This window comes from Dipodomys ordii, unplaced genomic scaffold (genome assembly GCF_000151885.1).
Source record: "Dipodomys ordii isolate 6190 unplaced genomic scaffold, Dord_2.0 Scaffold97, whole genome shotgun sequence".
In the NCBI taxonomy this organism is placed as follows: domain Eukaryota; kingdom Metazoa; phylum Chordata; class Mammalia; order Rodentia; family Heteromyidae; genus Dipodomys; species Dipodomys ordii.
Genome location: NW_012267313.1, coordinates 11,087,212 through 11,105,785, shown reverse-complemented (window position 1 = coordinate 11,105,785; position 18,574 = coordinate 11,087,212). Strand labels below are relative to the sequence as shown.

The 18,574-nt window shown below is 37.9% G+C and overlaps 1 pseudogene; it reads left to right on the top strand.

The window, feature by feature from the left end:
• Window positions 1–3,034: 3,034 nt before the first annotated feature.
• On the top strand, window positions 3,035–16,987 carry LOC105993538 (annotated as a pseudogene).
• The last annotated feature ends 1,587 nt before the right edge of the window (window positions 16,988–18,574 follow it).

Here is an 18,574-nt window from a genome sequence, read left to right as displayed (position 1 = left end):
TTTTCAAATAGATAATTCTTAGGACTTTCTTTTTTTCTCTTTTATTCTTTTCTTTTCTTTTTTTTTTCAATTGAGGGGCTTGAGCGCTATCCCTGAACTCTTTTGCTCAAGGCTAGTGCTTTACTACTTTGAGCCACAGCACTACTTCCAATTTTTAAGTGGCTAATTGGAGATAAGAGTCTCATGGGGACTTTCCTGCCCAGGCTGGCTTAGGACTTTTTTTTTTTTAGAACTTACAACTTTCTTACTGGCTTTAAAAATGATTACTTGCTTTATAAACAAATTTGACACAGGGTTCCTATTTTCATTTAAGGAAGAATATGAAAGAGAAGAAAGGGAAATCCAGAACATTCTGGATCTCTCAAAGGATTAATTGTTACTCAATTCTTGGTTTATGGCATATAAATGCTTAGAAGAGTTGCTTTGATTTCTTCCAATTATATTAAAAAGTTCTTTTTTTTTTTCATTTTACTACCAATATGAAGTTCAAGCAAGTGGCTCCAACCAAAAACACATGTGAGTATCTTCCCCATGTGATTATGACTCTAAAGTAATGGATGACTCTACAGGGTGACCTTTGCACTGTCACCTGTGTGAATGATTATCCCATGTCTGCCCAGTGTGAAGTCACACAAGACAGCCAGGAGCAAAGAAAGCTAGTCCTGTTGCCAACCACCAGGACTGAGACAAGGTATCAAGCATTCATAGCATAGATGAAAGCACAAATCTATGAGGGCAAAGTATAACCTCGTTGAGGATGTCCTAACAAGTTGATCACGCACTGAAGCAGACCTTATCAGGAACATTGTTACTACAGAAAGAAGGGTTGTAGTTACAGTGTTCACCTATTCATTGCAGAGGTCGAGTAACTAGGTATTTTCTAAATCAAAATTTCAATTCATAGATGTATGTCACATTCCTTCATTCTAGCGAAAAGTAAGAGTTCATTTTCACCAGACTTGTACTTTCAATGTTTTTTTCCCCTTAAATTATGGCTCTGGAGTAAGTGGAAATATGTATGATTAAGTGTTATAAATGTGTCTTGAGTTAACTTCTTTTGGTTGTTTCCTTTTAGCTATTTACTTCCTTTGGGATAATTGGTTACTAGCTAGAATGAAAAATCATTAAACGTTCACTTTATATGTATTTTATCATTGGTTCTAGAGTTTGCAAAGTGATATAAAATCCAAAGCAATTTTAGAATTTCATTTTCCTAATAGCTTAACTTTTATTTGTGTGGGATGACCTCAGGTTCCATCATCTATTACCCTTCAGCAAAGTATCACATGAAAAAGAAAACTTTCTGCACCCCTCCATTTGTATTTCCATACCCACAGCTCAGCTCTGCACACATACTGCTATCCTAGGAAATCAAAAACTCTCTCGATGGGATACATTCATAGTGCACACTCAGAGATACTTTCACTTCAGCCCTGATTGTTACACTTGTGTTAACATATAAACACACATACTCTCTCTCTCTCTTTCTCTCTCTCTCTCTCTCTCTCTCTCTCTCCTCTCTCTTCTCTCTCTCCCCCCTCCCTCTAGATCACTGAAGGTAGCAATCATCCTTCTGGAAAGAATTTTTCAGAATAAGTAAGTAAAAGGTAGATTTCAACCCTCTTTTTTTCCTCTTTCCTTTCTTTTCTTTCTTTCCTTCCTTTTTTTCTTCTTCCCTCCCCCTTCCTTCCTTTCTTTTCTCTCTCTCCCTCCCTCTCCTCCTCCTCCTTCTTTATCTCCCAGCCTGTTTTTTCCTTCTTTCCTTTTTTTTTCTATTATGTTTTTCCCCTAGAGAGGTTTGTGAAGTTCAGCAGTGATCTCTTTAATTAAGAGGGTAGGGGGTGGAGAAATACCACCAAAGAACAAGAAGGAATAGGAAAAAGTTCTCTCCACTGCCTAAGGGGTTAGTTACAAAATAAACATTTCATAGACGGGGCCACATCTCATATGACAAGACAACTCTGGCTAGCAAGACTGCAACTGAAGTCCCCCATTAAGGGCACTCACTTGGAAAAATTAAGTGACGCACTTGTGTTGGCTAAAGAGATCCTCACAGAGGATTTTTACATCCACCTACAGCATTTTTTGACAATCTGCCTAGTGTTCACCGCTGCTTTTGCTGAAGGCAAAATGGTTCAGTCCTCTCAGCAGTGACTCAAAATTTCTCTTAAGCTTCTACATAAAATAAAATCCCTTAACCCAGAGAAAAGAAAAGGTGATTAGGGTGTTCAGTTTGATTTTTTTAGTAGAATATACACAGACAGGAAATTAGTATTGCATTTTTTTCCTTCTCCAGACCAAAACACACTGACAAAAGAAGATTATTCACATTTGCAAACTTTGCCTTGAGCGCCTCAGAGGAAAGATGTTATATAAAACCTAAAAATAAGTAATGATCAAAATGCCTTAGAACAAAAACAGCATTCTAGTAATAACCTCAAAGATGCTATCTAGGCCCAAGAGATGAAAAGAGAAATCACATTGGGATATTATCTGCAATTCTTGGGCATGTCATATATATATATATATATAATATATATATATATATATATATATATATATATATATATGACCTACCACAAAATCAGGTCACAATCTCAATGTAAGGAACATAAGGCAATGAATACACACAAACAATAAGCATAAAGTGTTGTTTCTCTTAAGCCAAGGAAAAAGTTGGAAGGGACTAATCTGGTTTGGGTGTTGGTTAAAATCACCAAATTTTAGCTCATCATTTCCATCAAGAGAAATTTAGCAAAGATTGTATTTCACAGCATTAAGAATGAATGAGATAAAATCAAAACTATCTATTTGTCTTTCAGGGTATGATTAAAGGCTATTAATTTGTGAAGCTGGGCTGGGAAGGTGGGTCAGTAGTAGAGTGCTTGCCTTGCATGCCTGAGGCCCTGGGTTTGATTCCTCGGCACCTCATAAGCAAAAAGAAAAAAAAAGCCGGAAGTGTAAAGGCTAACCATTTGCTTATCACTGCATTATTCATTAAAGTGAGCATAACCTTAACTCTTGAGCCTTTGCTTTTTTTTTTTAGCGCTGCTGCAGGCTTCCTGCCATCATGGTTAATGTTCCTAAAACCCACCGTACTTTTTGTAAGAAGTGTGGCAAGCACCAACCTCACAAAGTAACATAGTACAGAAGAGCAAGGATTCTCTGTATGCCCAGGGAAAGCTCGTGATGACAGGAAGCAGAGTGGCTATGGCGGTCAGACTAAGCCAATTTTCCGGAAAAAAGCTAAGATCACAAAGAAGATTGTGCTGAGACTTGAATGTGTTGAGCCCAACTGTAGATCTAAGAGAATGCTAGCTATTAAGAGATGCAAACATTTTGAATTGGGTAGATATAAAAAGAGAAAGGGGCAAGTGATCCAGTTTTAAGCTCCAACTTTTGTTATGAAGACAATAAAATTGTGAGGTCAGTTCAAAAAAAATTGTGAAGCTGTTTATTCTCTTGTCCGCCTGTACAGGCATACAAACAGAAGCTTGTGGTTCACTTCTGGGTCTCTCCTACAGCTACATCCATTTATTTGAATAATTCACAATATTTTTCTACTATGTTAAATAAGTTGTTTTTCTATTTTGATTGTACTACTCAGAACTAGATAGATAGATAGATAGATAGATAGATCTATAGATGATAGAGACAGAGAGGCAGAGCGAGATTTTCATTAACTAAATTTGTCTACATGAAATGTGGAAAATGGTATACTTTCTCCTGTAATTTTCAAGAATAAAATTGCAGCTAAACACCTTAGAAATGGGTGGCTAGGATGTAGGACACATCAAGCAACTTCTTTTACCCCAAGGATGGCTGAATCTACTCTTCTCCACTTACATCATACTCGTTGTTGCTTCTTTGCATTTTTAAGTTTACTCTTTCCTCACTTCATCTGTCCAAGTCGATCCAGATTTCACAGTCATGAACAAATGACACCTCCTTTGCCTTTCACAAGTCCTTGCCACACCTTTGACTTGTCAACATTCTCTAAATCCTTTGTGCAGATACATATTTATATTTCTCTGTTTAAGACTTGGTATTTTGTTTTATCTAGGAGAGCCTTGATGCTCACCCACGTATTCCGCAAATATTTATTGAGTAGCTACTACACACCAGGAAGATCTGCAGGTGAAAACATACAAAATTTTAGTTGGAGCTTACATTTTATGGGGAGTTGAAGCCAATAACACTATAAATAAGTTAAAAGTTTAGTGATAAGAAAATGGAAATGGAAGATTAGCAATTGTATACCAAAGACAAATGTATGAGGAACACTGTTTTTATTTATCTCATTTTGTCAAAGAGTGCTGAAAGTTCCCTTTTAAGCTAGGGTAAAAAAAGGCCCTGGCAAACCACCATTATACAGTTCTTACCACAGTGATAGACATAATGCAAGTATCAATAAACACTCGGTAATTAATTCTTTCAGTCCTCTGCCACTGCAATTATAAATAAGCTATTTTTGTTTCTGACTCATATTCTCTGATGAGGAGAAAAGTAAAAAAGATCTGAGCCTCTCTGCTTCAAAAACAACTTAAGTGTCTTTGAATCTGAAGCCTGAATTTTGAATTCACCTCTGCCACTCATTAGCTGAACGACCTTGGCTGAATCAGTTCCTCAGCCTCTCTTTCATCACGTAAACAACAGCAATCATTTTACTGGCTTCACAGAGTAAGGACCTATGAATTCAGGCGAGTGACAGCATTTGTAAGCTATTCTGTTTTAACCTTGGTGTTATTACTCTTACCAAGGAGATGTTTGGGGAAAAGAATTTCCAGAATGTCCAGTTAGAAAAGAGGCATGTGTAAAAGGAATCTTAGACTGCCTAGAGCTGAATCAAGACACTAGACCTTCAGAAACATATCTGTAATATTTCATAAGGCAAAAATTTTTGAAGCATGTTCAATTGCTTCAAAGACAAGATGGACTGAACATCCATAGGGTAGCCCTACAGTATCTGTTCTTTGTAGTTTGTCTGCGAAGGAGAAAAGCAATTACACAAAAACGGAATACCAAGTCAATCAACCTTAAAGTCGTTATGGGGAACTTGAAGCAAGACACATACTTTGGTTTCAATATCTAACTGAACACATGGTTTGCTCAGGTTAGCTCCCAGATATTTTTACGGCTTATGGTTAACTCTGCTGGGTAAAGGTCTTGTAACTTTCCTGACCCTGAATACTAACATGGTTCTGAAATTGCTCCACTCCATCCCAACCCCATTCTTCTGTTGATCATATCCACACTTTGTGTTGTACTTCAAAAAAAAATCTAGATTGCTATTGGCAAAGCACTTGAAAGCTCTATTTCTTCTAGAAGCTCAGTGCTTTGTGTGGGACTGAAGACTATAAAATGTAAAGAGGATGGAGCACAGGAAGTCCAAAATGTAGACTTAAGACACTATTTTGGGGGGGGGAAGAAAATAATGGAAAGAAACTGAATCAATTAGATTCCATTCAGAGAAATAAAAATTTGAAATTAAGTATGTGATCGAAGGATGTTTAAAAGGAACAACCACTACCACAACAAAAGTCTTGTTTATAAAAGTCTCAAAAGCTGTGTACATATGACCATCTAACCTGACGCTAAGCGAAATGAACCCCAAGATAGGGACACAAGAGGTTTCATCTTTGTTGCTGTTCTTTTTACTGTACTTATAATGTACTATGTGATTGGTTTGTTTGTTTGTTGCTTTGTATGTTCTTCCCCCATGGTACAACCCCTGTTGTCACTGTATTTGATTCCGGTGTCCTGCTTCTTGCATATACACTTTTCTAATTTGGGGAGGGGAAGGGAAATAACAAAATGCTGAAATAAGGATACAGGATGACCCATTGTAAGAGAAAAACAAAGGAGGGGGCAACAATGCTCCATAGGAAATGGACTCATTACCTTGCTCATGTAACTGTCACCCCTCTGTACAGTATCTTTACAATAAAAAATATATATTAAGAAAAAAAGTCTCACGGAAGCATCTCTATGCGTTTCATCATGGCCTTAAGAAAGGAAAAACTCCCTGCTCGACTGTGGAGTCAGAGGAACACCGCCATCACAAAGGTAATGTTTTTTCAAGCCACCAATTGTTCATCACTGGACTATTGGAATAGTGAGTGTTCAATGGCCCACAAAATTGCCATACTGATAAGTATTCCAGATGTTGGAACCAGAGGTGAAGCTCTGTTTTGTGTGCCTTCCTGACAGACACCTTTCTACTTAAATCAGAAGGACTCATGGACTGCAGGAAGTGACACACAGCCCCAGAGGTGTTTACTACTTCAGGTCTGTATGGCCTCAAGCACCATGAGCAGTTCTAACTGCAGAGACATTCCCGGACATGTGTTCCCAGCCTGAAGAAATCTCCATAAAACTAAGCCAGAAACGTAACTCCAGCTAAGCGTGAGAGTTTCTGTTTTGTTATTATATATTTTAATCCTTCGCATGGAACCGTCACTCATTCCTCAAGAAAGAGGAGAAGAAAGACTGTGAACAATAAAATCAGCAATGTGTCTCCCCAAATCATGACATAGTTAACATTGGGCTCCACTGCAAGTAAGTACAACCAGAACGTGAAACAAAACCCAGCACAGGCCCTGCATAAAACTGTGGTCTGCTCTGTTGCCTCTGCTTAGAAGTCAAGTCTTTGCTGGCGGAAAGGTTGTAAATGCATAGGAATGTGTATCCTTGGGTGTAACTCTTAGGAGCCTGAAGGCTACTAAGGAGAGATGATGAAAATTCATACCAATTTTATTTTGGTTGGTCATGGGGATTGAACTCAGGGCCTGGACACTGTCCCTGACCTCTTTTGTTCATGGCCTACTTTGAGTCACAGCTCCACTAATGGCTTTTTTCTAGTAGTTAAATGGAGATAAGAGTCTCACAGACATTCCTACCTGGGCTGGCTTTGAACCCTGATCCTCAGATCTCAGCCTACTGAGTAGCTAGGATTACCACATGAGCCACCAGCAACCCAGCTTCCTACCAATTCTTTTTAATACCACTATCTAAGAGTATATTTTTCTCTGTCAAAGAATAGATAGATGCCAAGCTTATTACTTATTTTTCATATCCAGTGATACAATACAAAATATTATGGTTATAGAAAATCATAGTACTCTTCACAAGATCATTTGCATACATACACATATTAACTAAAGTTTGTTATATGCAGGGGAGGACCACAAAGACATAACTTCTTTGAACAACTAACTTACAGTTTAACAAAATGAATATAAGGAACCGAAACGTGTTGTGGTTAGGTAAGGCCAAGGGGAGGGGCAGGCAAATGTAGAGAGAAAAGATGGATAATTGCTGTCATACTATTCAGCACAAGAAAATAGAACTAGGTAAACTGAGAGAATGGGTGGATTGGGAGAGATAAGGGAGAATAAAGAAAGTAGTGACAGTGATCAAGATTCAGCATACTCACAGACTGACATGCTGAATTGAAATCCCTTGTGCAACTACTTTTTAAAAAAGATACACTGATGGGCTGGGAAGGTGGCTCAGTGGTAGAGTGCTTGTCTTGCATGCGTAAGGCCCTGGGTTCAAGTCCTCAGCACCACATAAGCAAAAAGGAAAAAGCCGGAAGTAGCACTGTGGCTCAAGTGGTGGAGTGCTAGCCTTGAGCTGAAGAGCTGAGGGACAGCGCCCAGGCCCAGAGTTCAGGCCCCATGACCGGATCCAAAAAATAAAAAAAAAGACACACTGATGCACCAACAAAAGAAGAAAAATCATACTCAACCACCTTGACTTATGTAATAACTACTTAAGGGAAGAAAACATATGATTGGCCAAAGCTGATAGACATAAGGAACTATCAAACCAATGTAAGCCTAGCTTTGGTATATGTGGATGGGAACTGTATCAAAATTAAACAGAAGGGAAGTTCCAGAAAAAAAGAGAAGTGCAGGACAAAGATTTCATTGTTTGCCATATTTTCCTTCCCAAATGGGCAGTAAAATGATTTCAGAAATAGAAGAAGAAAAACACAATATTCAAGATAACAATAGTAGAAAGAGGACAACAGGTTTTATTTTAAAGAAAAACTAAGAAGTAGGAGAGCAATTTGTAATTGGAACAACAAAAACCCCAGCCTACTTTAAAAAACCCTCAAAGTCAGACAAATCCCAGCTGAATCCTGGAGCATCTTGAAACAAAGAACAATCAATTACCTAGCAAGTATATAGCCCTAAGTGTAGAAATATTATCTGAAGCTCTCTGTTTAAGAAACAAATAGAAACCTTCACATTAGATACTCAGAGATAGCTTCTTCCTTACTTTTGACAGAAGACTAAAATTTTATTTTCTAGGGACACTGGATTACAGAAGTATGCAGTAGAAGAAAAGTAGGCCTAGATGAGGATTATGATTCATTTCTTAAAACAGGAAGGTTAAGTGAAATGCTATGTTCTAAATGTTACCTCAACTCCTTGCTTGAAAAATTTCTAGAAAGAAGGGCAGAAGACTGGAGAATTACTTTGGAAGGAAAACTACAAATTCTGCCACAGAAATCCCAATGAAGATTGGGAAGCTCTACTGGGAAGTCTAGCACTTAACAATCTCTATCCAAGAATGCAGAATTTTGTCAACTTCTTAGTAGTTCCTAAATGAATATGTGAAGAAAGCCACATGTAAACAAAAATCAATAAATAGAAAAGAGAAATTGGGAAGATAGGAACTCAAGTAAGAGGGAAAATCCTCTAAAAGCTATCACTCATCTATCTATAATAAGAAAATTGCTGTATTAATACAATAAGAATATGTTTTTAAGCAAGAACAAAAGAGCTGTCTAAAAACTGTCAGCTACAATAAATAAAATTTATTGTAAGTGCTAAAGCTAGAAAAATTCAAAAGAAAAGAAAGAGGAACAGGAGGAGGAGAGGAAGAGAAGGTTAAAAGAAGAGAGGTAAAAAAATAATGAAAGTATAAGATAAAAGAGATCCAATACTAAAATAATAGGAATTCTTGAAAAAATATGGTAAAAAATATGGTAGGTTTTTCAGAACTATAGGACATGCGTTTTGAGAGTGAAGCATCCTATGAATGGCCCAACACAAGTAATGAAATAAAAACCAATATTGAGACAAATTCTTGTGAAACGTTGAATCACCAGAGACATAGAGGAAATCTTAAATGCCCCACAATTGACCAAAAAATGTTTAATTATAAGCAACAAAATATATTATACATAGGGGAAATAATAAATACAGTGGCCTGAGCCACTGTATTAATGATAAAATGCCTTCAAATCTCTAGACAAAAATTATTTTCAGCCTAGATTTCAAAGCTCAGCAACTATCAAAAACATGTAAGAGTATAATAAATGCAAGCAATGTCTCAAAAATAATAACAACAACCTAATTCCTATACTGGGAAATAAGCCTTAAAAAAATCTTAACTATTTCACTCTAGGGCAGGTCTCTACATGTCTGACAGAAGATCACTGTGACTTATTAATTGACTTGATAAAAGAGCATAATGAATACTTGGTAAAATTAATATTAAACCTAGATCCCTGTAAACCTTGGTTCTCTAGACCGGATCATATTGAGACCAATATTTACTGCATATATAAAATGGAAATGATAACAGGTCTAACTCCTATGATGGCTAGAAAGAGCACATGAAAATGCACATAAATTTGTTTTTTAACCTAAAAAGTAGTTGTATAACGTTACTAGCTAAAATAACTTTTCCTTGAGCCTGCTATCCCCAAACTCTTTCTCCCTTCATTTCGGCTCACTTAATGCTCATGTGCTAAGAATTGACAAATATTTGAGTTTCACACAAACTATAATTTCATGCAGTTGTAACATCTGTGATGTAATCCTGTCTTTCTGAAAAATACCTTATTTGTTCCAAGCTTGTCCAAATTCCCCTGTGAATAGGAGGGACATTTAATTCTCCACACAGAGCCTGTTTAGATACTGAGCCTTTGAATTTAAGTCTCTTCCCTGGCTCTCTGCATTACTGGACCATATGAAAGCACACCCTTCTATCCTACCAATAGGAAATACTGAAACAAAAATATAGGATGTTTTTTAATACTAGCTGTATGTACCTGTAGGCTGGGTTAGTAATAGTCACATACACAAAATCGGTAAGAAACAAAAACACAATGGTCTTATATGCTCACAAGCCTTTGAAGGTTTTTTTTTTCTTTTTAATTTCTGTTTCAGTGTGACACACATTGTCTTAGGCCAAGAGAAGGTGGAGCTCTGCTGGCAGCTCCATTATCTATGCCTCATTGTTAGGCTGGGGAGAAGATATCATTTACTCTGCCACCTTTTGTGCTCTTGGAGAATCAGATAACCTACTTATGCTTTCTAACCAGCTGAGCAATCTGGACCCTCCAAAGATGCTGTAACTCCTTGGCACTCATGCTAAACTGTTCAGTTTTTGAAACTGTATCCTAACTACTTCACGAAGAGTGTGAAGTCAACAGCCTAGTAAAATAAGACTTGCCATTGTGTATGGGGATTGCTGTGTTGGTCTTTCTAGAACTTTGTCAATCAGGCTCTATTTACGATCCTCTGTCTTAATATTGCCAAAAGACTATAGTAGGTTTATTGTTACAGTAACTGTCTGCAGAGGAAGGGGAACAGAGAGGTACCCAAAAACCCAAGGAGTTGCCTGCCAGCCTCATATCTCCTGACTGTCCAAACCTTGTTATAAACTGATTCCTGGGGAATCACTTGCATTGTTGGTGCAAATCTCAGATTAGAGACATCCCAGGAAAGCAGAAGTAAATGTGCATTTTATATAATTGGAAGAGCAAGGAGTAAAGAGAGAATTTTAAGGAAATGCGAAGTGAAGCACAGACCTCTCTGACACATTCTTAGGGGAGATAAATGAAAAGCCACACAGCGCTGGCACCTCTTCTGGGAACAGTCAAAACCAAGAACACACCATCAAGATGAGCAGTCAGATTATTACAAATAAAACTGCATGGTTCACTGGTTTTAATTGCATCCTAACTGTATTGTTATGCATAATTATTCATTAGTATTTTCTGCATTCTTTCTGTTATCGATAATGTCGCCTCCCTCCCCCCCCAAACCTTGTAATGAAGCCACTTCCTTTTCATCAGTCACTGTTTATGTTCTGTACTTTGGTCTCCCCATTGCAAGGGACATAATTTCATTTTTCATGGGCAGCAAGGATGAAGAGAAACAGAGGGTGCTGGAAAAGGAGACTCTTTCCCTCCCCACCTCTCAGTGCCTGGCACCTGGTACACGAGCAAGTTGTTCTCAGAGGCATTATGTTTTTATCTGACTTTCCCAGCATACTTAAGGTGTGGCATAGCTTTGAGGGAGGAGAAATGTAACCTGAAGTAAGAATTAAACCTGACTGGACCATAAAGCTGTTACAAGTCTTTACAGTGTAGCTGCCCTGTAGCAGGCTATAAAACCTCTAAGATGAAGTTATGTATGTTATTTCCCTGGAAAGAATTCTCCCCCTTCTTTTACTATTTAAAAAAAAAGTTTAATATTAAGGGAAAAACTTCCTTTGCTTCTTCTTGAAGTGATTTACCATAAAGTGCCTATGAAATATGTATTGAAAAATCTGTAAACTAGAAAGAACACGTGGTTCAAAGCATGAATCTGAAGGTCAATGTATTAAGGATTGGAGGGGTCATTTGAGATACTTAGGGTCACAGAAGAAGTAAAGGAGGGATCCAGGAAAAGAGGTGAAGGCTGCCAATAACAACCAGATTCTCTCTCCTCTAGCCCAGTCTCCCTCAGTAAGATTTTCTCTGATAATGATGGAAAATAAGTTGGAAAATGACTGACAATCAATCAAGCCTGTTCTTGTCAATGACAAGAAAATGTTTTACTTGAATTGGCATGTCTCCAACAAACAAATCTGGTCTCCAAAAAGAATTTATGCATATTAGAAGCTTTATTGTTGTAATTTACTATCAATAAATTGCCTTAATCCTCATCCTAACTGTGGTAAATCACAAGTCTGTGTCATTCTGACTCACTTTCTATCATTCATTGAAAGATAACTATGTGTGAAGCATCGTGTCAGATTCCCTTGGGCTCAGAAAAGCTTCCCTTTAGATCTCCTAATCTAGAAGAATGGCCTTTGTCTCTTGCAAACACTTCTTAGGAGCATGTAGTCAACCCACTGGCTGCTCAAGAAACATCCATCCTGTCCATTGGAGGAATCCTATCCCAGTTCCCAGTTCCCTTCCTCCCTGTCACAGTCCTCATTCCAACTGGAATACCATCCCAGGCTGGCTACAGGATAAATGGTGGAATCTGAGTCAAGGTGACAACAGCTCCAGGGTCTGTTGTTCGGATCAGTTGAGTTGTATTTGCAGGAATGTAGGTGGAAGGACAGCCTGGTTTTGTGTTCATGTGTTGTCTCTGGAAGATAAACATGGGGCAGGTAGGATGAAAGAAGAAGGAGCACTGCAAAGTAAAACTGACACTGAGGATAGGGACCCTTTAATTCAATTATCGAAAGAATTGGTGACCCATATTGCGGCGCAAGTGAAGTAGGTCAAATTAGTAGTTTTCACATCTCACCCTTTTTATGTCTTTTCATATGACACTGAAATTCTGCCCACAAAAGGAGGCAAACATTTACCTGCCCTTTGACTTCCTCTCTTGTATGTGTCCTGTATGGTTTGGCCTTTAGGATCTGGGTGACAGCTACACTAAGCCAATTTTAAGCTTAAGTCATAAACTATCTCATGTGAATTTTCCCAGCTTTCTTGCCCAGATGCCATGGCCATGAAGAAAGATTACACAGAAACTACCACTTATTCAGTCTGGACACCTGGATGAACACTCCTGGGGCCAACCCAAGGCCAGCAGAAAGCAAGGAAGCACCAAGTTAGATCCACAGCTAACCAAACAACGGCAAACATGCTACAGCTCTCAGCAGAGCTCAGCCAACCTACAAGTACAAGAAAAATGCCAGTGGGATTTGATGATCACTAATGTAGCAATAGCTAAATGGTAAAGAACTTGTGTTTTGTTCATGGTAATAATGATTGCTTCTATTTCTTTGTTTGCTTGGTTGTTCATGGAGTAGACCAAATCAAGTATGGAAACCCTTTATCCCTTAATGGCTGTTCTGTAATTGACATAGAAGATACCAAATACTCATTTCAACAACACTCTTATATGCTCAGCAAGTACTACTAGTATTCAGTTAAGGAAAAAGAGGATGCTGTAGTCTCATAATTATGATTATTTTTCTTTTTAAAAAAATCTATGAAAAGAAAATTGCTCTTTGGGAGATAGCATTCCTAAGAGGAGAAAACTTTAGTAGGAAAATGATTTTTCTAAGTGTCCAAGTGAGTCTGTTTTCTGTGAAGTTACAATTATTTCTTCCAAAGAATACACAACAAAGACACATAATAAAAGACTAGAATAAGAGAAAAGACGGAGGTGCACTGAGTTGGTATTTTTACCTCACATCACCAAAAGGATGGGAAAGACAATAGAAATATTAAAGTACAAAAGTATAAAATTTAGCTGGGCAATCTTAGCTGTTCAAAAGGCTGAGATTTGAGGATCACAGTTCAAAGCCAGCCCAGGCAGGAAAAGTTCGTGAGACTCCTATCTCCAATTAACCACCAGAAAACTGGAAGTGGTGCTGTGGCTCAAGTGGTAGAGTACTCGCCTTGAGCTGAAGAGCTAAGGGACAGCACCTAGGCCAAGAGTTCAAGCCCCATGACCAATAAATGAATGAATTAATTAATTAAAATTTTACTTCTCTTGGAGTAGCCTGAGTTTGTGTGACAGTTAACCATTTGATTGTAAAGGAGGAGCAATCAAGGGAATGCTGATGAAAGAGCTAGAAATGTAGCATGAAAAACACAAGTATGACAGAAGATAAAAGAAAAGACTATTTCAAGAACAGGAAAATGTCAATAGAATGTAATATTGATCAGCATTTCAGGACGATATAAGGCAGAAAAATATGTACTGAGTTTGTAGACATAAAAATGTGCATAAGGAAATAAATGGTACCTGAAGTTACTCAATCTTTAAGAAGGAGACAAATAATGTAGACATAAAAAAGCAAAAGAGCAGAGCTGGTCTGTGGGAAAGTAGATCATTGATTAATTTTGTAAAAGCAGATCATTGATTAATTTTATAAAATTGTGTAAGTTCTCTGGCTCATGGTTCTTAGTAGAAATAGCAGAAAATGAGGTAAAGAAACTCAACAGAGAACAATTTAAGTATGTGAGACTGTTATTTGGTCCTAGTTTCTGTGTTGGGGCATAAAAAACCATATCTGAACTGGAGAGAAAGATGTAAATGGAGAGACCATGCAGAGAGGATCTTGCTTTGTCAGTGCTTAAGGAAATATTTCCTAGATAACTTTCATTCACCAGGTATTTTCTTGTACTTGTCTTTTATTCAACACTTAACATTAAAGCGAATCCAAATTTCACGAATAACTTTTATATGTTAGTAATATTATTATTTCCTTCATTAAACAAGAACAATGAGAGAGTTCAGAAGGGTTAAGCAAGTTGCTGGAGTCACAAACTAATAAACAGCACCACTGGGATTCAATTCCCTGAGTCCGAAGTCCAAGTTGTTTTTCCCTATATCATGTTGCTTGGTTTATATGAGGAAGAACAGTCAAACAGCACAAGGAAGTGAAATCAGAGATAACTGTCAAAATGTTAAAATTTAATTAATGAACCAACTACAGGGGTACAGCCATGCTCATCTAGTGACTTGCAAATCATCTTGTTGTAATATTGACTAAGAGAGAGCAGAGTCTGCTGAAGTCAATACTGCAAGGAAAGTGAGAGAGAAATACAGGGACCAGTAGCTGAGACCATGTGTGGGCAAAAGTCTTCCCCTTCAAATCTGCGTGAGTGGTGGGCACTGTTGCAAGCACTGACAACACTGGGGTGTACTTCATTTACTCTCTTTGTCTAAGACCTTCAGAATACATCTGCTCAACTTTTACCCCAGAAACACACAATGAATATAAGCTTTTGGTACAAGGAAGACTCATTGTATACGACTCTTAACCAGTTAATAATTAAATCATTCAATAATTAAATCATTTCTACTCTGAATCTAACCATTACAGGGAGTATCATGTCAACTCATGTATACATTCATCCGTTGTAAGCCATACAGGATGGAGAACTAACATTCCAAGAGACCGTGCTGGATACTCCACTATTCCCACCTTCTTCTGGCGTTTCTCCATCCCACATCTGGTTCCTACTGTTTCCAGAATGAACAGACTGTTGATTGCTAAACAATACATGGCAATCTTACATATTATATTTCTAGACTCTAAATGTATCTTGTAAATCAATGTGTTAAGAAGCCATAATGCCCTACAGATCAGGTGTAGCTCATAACCTGTAGTCTCTGACCTGAAACTTCCTTTGTTTACATAGTAGCTGCTTTTCTGCTATCATCGTAATAGTCGTTGCGACAAAGACTTTATTGACCTTGAGGCCTAAAATACCTATTTATAGAAAAAAATTGCTGATTCTCATTATACTTGGGTTGAGACATTTTTCTCTTTCTTAGTGGTTCTCCAAAGAATAAGAAATAATAATACATTAGTATAGACAATTAGAATTCCTAATTACATTCAATAAGTGCAGTATATGTTATATTTCTATATTGTTAGGGGAAAATTGGCTCATACAATTATGGAAGCTGAAAAATCCCACTATGGCCATCTACAAGCTAAATAAAGGGCCAAATGCTTTGGAACCCAGGGAGCTTATAATGTATACCTCAGTCTGAGGACAAGAGACCACTGTCCCAACTTAAACAGACAGAGTGAATTCAGTCTTCCTCTACCGCTTTGTTCAATTCAGTCCCACAACAGTCTGGAAAATGCCTGCCCATTGGGGGTTGGGCAATGCGTTTTCCTGAATTTATCAGTTCAAATCAAATGCTAAACACATTCAGAATTATATTCCCAGATGCACTCAGAAATAAGAACATTTAGCACAATATCTTGGCACCCTGTAGGCTAGTCAAGTTGACACAAGAAAGGAACCAATATCCTCTCACAATAAATGGAATGGGATAGATTCTTGGGACTGGTAACTTTGGCATACAGTTACCTTTAATTCTGCTGAGGCATAGAATTAGATGATTTGCTTGTATGATTAAATTCAATCATTAATTCTTTATCTCAATTCAGTATGGTAATTCCAACTTTGAGGACTTATTACAGCATCTTAGATATTTTCATTTATTTCGGTTCTTTGTGTTCCTGAATTCAAGTGTGTGTCTGTGTATATGTGTGTGTGTGTGTGCATGTGTGTGCGTGTGTGTGTGTGTGTGTATCCATGTGGTAAAATGGAATAATTGAACTTGGTAATGAGGTAAATTATTATCCAGTTACTTAAATTTCCTGAGCCTCATTTCATTCCTTTATCTATTTCAGGAAGGTCTATTGGATAACATATAGGAAATTAGATAGCATGGAATTTGCTTTACTCGGGTTTTAATTAGCACTTATTCTTTATTCACCTTGATTCTCATCCCCTCCCCCCCCCAAAATCATTTTGGAACAACTTTAAGGTATTCATAGTGCATCATCCAATAAATATATCACAAAACTAATCAGAACTTCATATTAAAAATATTTGTTAGCAAATGGAAAGAATTAAATATTAGTAAGTATATAGTATATAGATAATCACCACAGAATACCTTTGTGCATTTGACAACGTTTGTAGACAGACTAAAAGCTAGACTCATAGGGATCAAAGTTAGTCAGCTACTTGTCTTCACTGAGACATCACTGAAATGAGTCCTTTATGTGCACGGTTGGAGAAAAGTCATTAGAAACTCCTGGGGGGTGGTGCTCAAAATTAGCAACTGAGAACCAACATTTATAGGCAACTCTGTCGATTTTTCTAGTGGATAAACAATGATAGTGGAGACTTGGAAGGGGAAAATAGTGTTTTCCATGGGTGGGGGAGGGAGCGAAATTTCTGGCTTAAGAAATTCACTTCTGGGCTGGGAAGGTGGTTCAGTGGTAGAGTGCTTGCCTTGCATGCATGAGGCCCTGGGTTCAATTCCTCAGCACCACATAAGCAGAAAAAGCCGGAAGAGGCGCTGTGTGTGGCTCCAATGTTGCTAGAGCACTAGCCTTGAGCTGAAGAGCTGAGGGACAGTGCCCAGCCCAGAGTTCAGGCCCCATGACCGGCAAAAAAAAAAAAAAAAAAAAGAAAAGAAAAAGAAATTCAATTCTGTAACAGGCTCTGCAGTTTGAAGAAAAGCACAAATTATAAGATTAGTATGCCAATTTACCCAATGTTAACCCAGACAAACTACTCCCAGTATATCAAAAGGTTACACACATACATTTTTAAAAAGTCTCACTAAACAAGACTCAAGCTAATGAAAGACTCAAGCCTGTGCTATTGGCTGGGGCTCTCAGAGTGTAGTAATAAGGTAGAAGCATTCACCTACACTGATTGGTAAAACCGAAGAGCAGCATCACCCCATGATAGCGCCCTCCAAGGTTGGATAGGACTCCTGAGGGGTTGGCTTTCTATCTGTGGTTGCATTTTCTCAACCTTCCTTCCTTGAAAATCTTCCTCCTCTCACCTTCCTTCCTCAGTGGCTTCTAGGTTGTTAGATCCTTCTCCCTTCTGAAGGAGACATTGCAACCATAAGATTAGCTGGTTGAGGTTACATTTTCACTTTCTGGACAAATCTAAAGTTGAAGCTCTGTGACTTTGCAGAGGTCACATACTGACTCCAAAGCCTGGAATGATTGCTAATCAGGCAAGGTGGGTAGTAAAATGCTTAGCAAAATGGAGAGTTCCTCAGGCACAAAGATTGCAGTTCCCCAAAAGGATCTTTGAGTCAATCAGACTCCACAGTTCCTGTGTTATACTACAGCTGATGTGAAAGAAGACCAACGCACATATTCATACTAACAGGATATTTACAAAATCCATGATGGGAAGAAAGGATTTCATAGTTGGTGGCATGATACAAATGGTAGGTGTACTACACAATCATTTAAACATATTCTTTCAATGCATTCATTTCTCAAGTTATCTTGACAAATCACACTCAGCAGATTTAAGCAGGAAAAAAATAATTTACCAAGATTGATACTGCTTGTAATTCAGATTCTCTGAGATGTACCACCCATGAAGGCACATAGTCTATAAACTCTGTTCACATGAACTAATGACCCTATATGCTGTCTTAGACACAGAGCAAATCACATTAATGAATAGCAACAACAAAACCGCAAAAGGAAATGTCTTAGGATCATGCAGAGGAAGACCTCCATTTGGATGAAGAGGAATTGCTTTCTGGCATATCAGGCACAGCTTATGTGTGTCTCTGTAGCGTGGTGCTGTTTGACCAAGGAGGAACTCAGCCCTGTATTTTCTTCCTCCCTCAGCTATTAACTCAAACAAGGAAGTTGAACCTGTACATGAACATTTTAAACAAGACTCATTTCCTAACTGCTCAGAGGCAATTTTTTTTTGGTCTGGTCTCATTTTCTTTGGGAGCTCTCTCATTTCTTCTTAACATATTTCCCTTTAATCCTTTTTATTTTTAGTTTCAATGCCTTA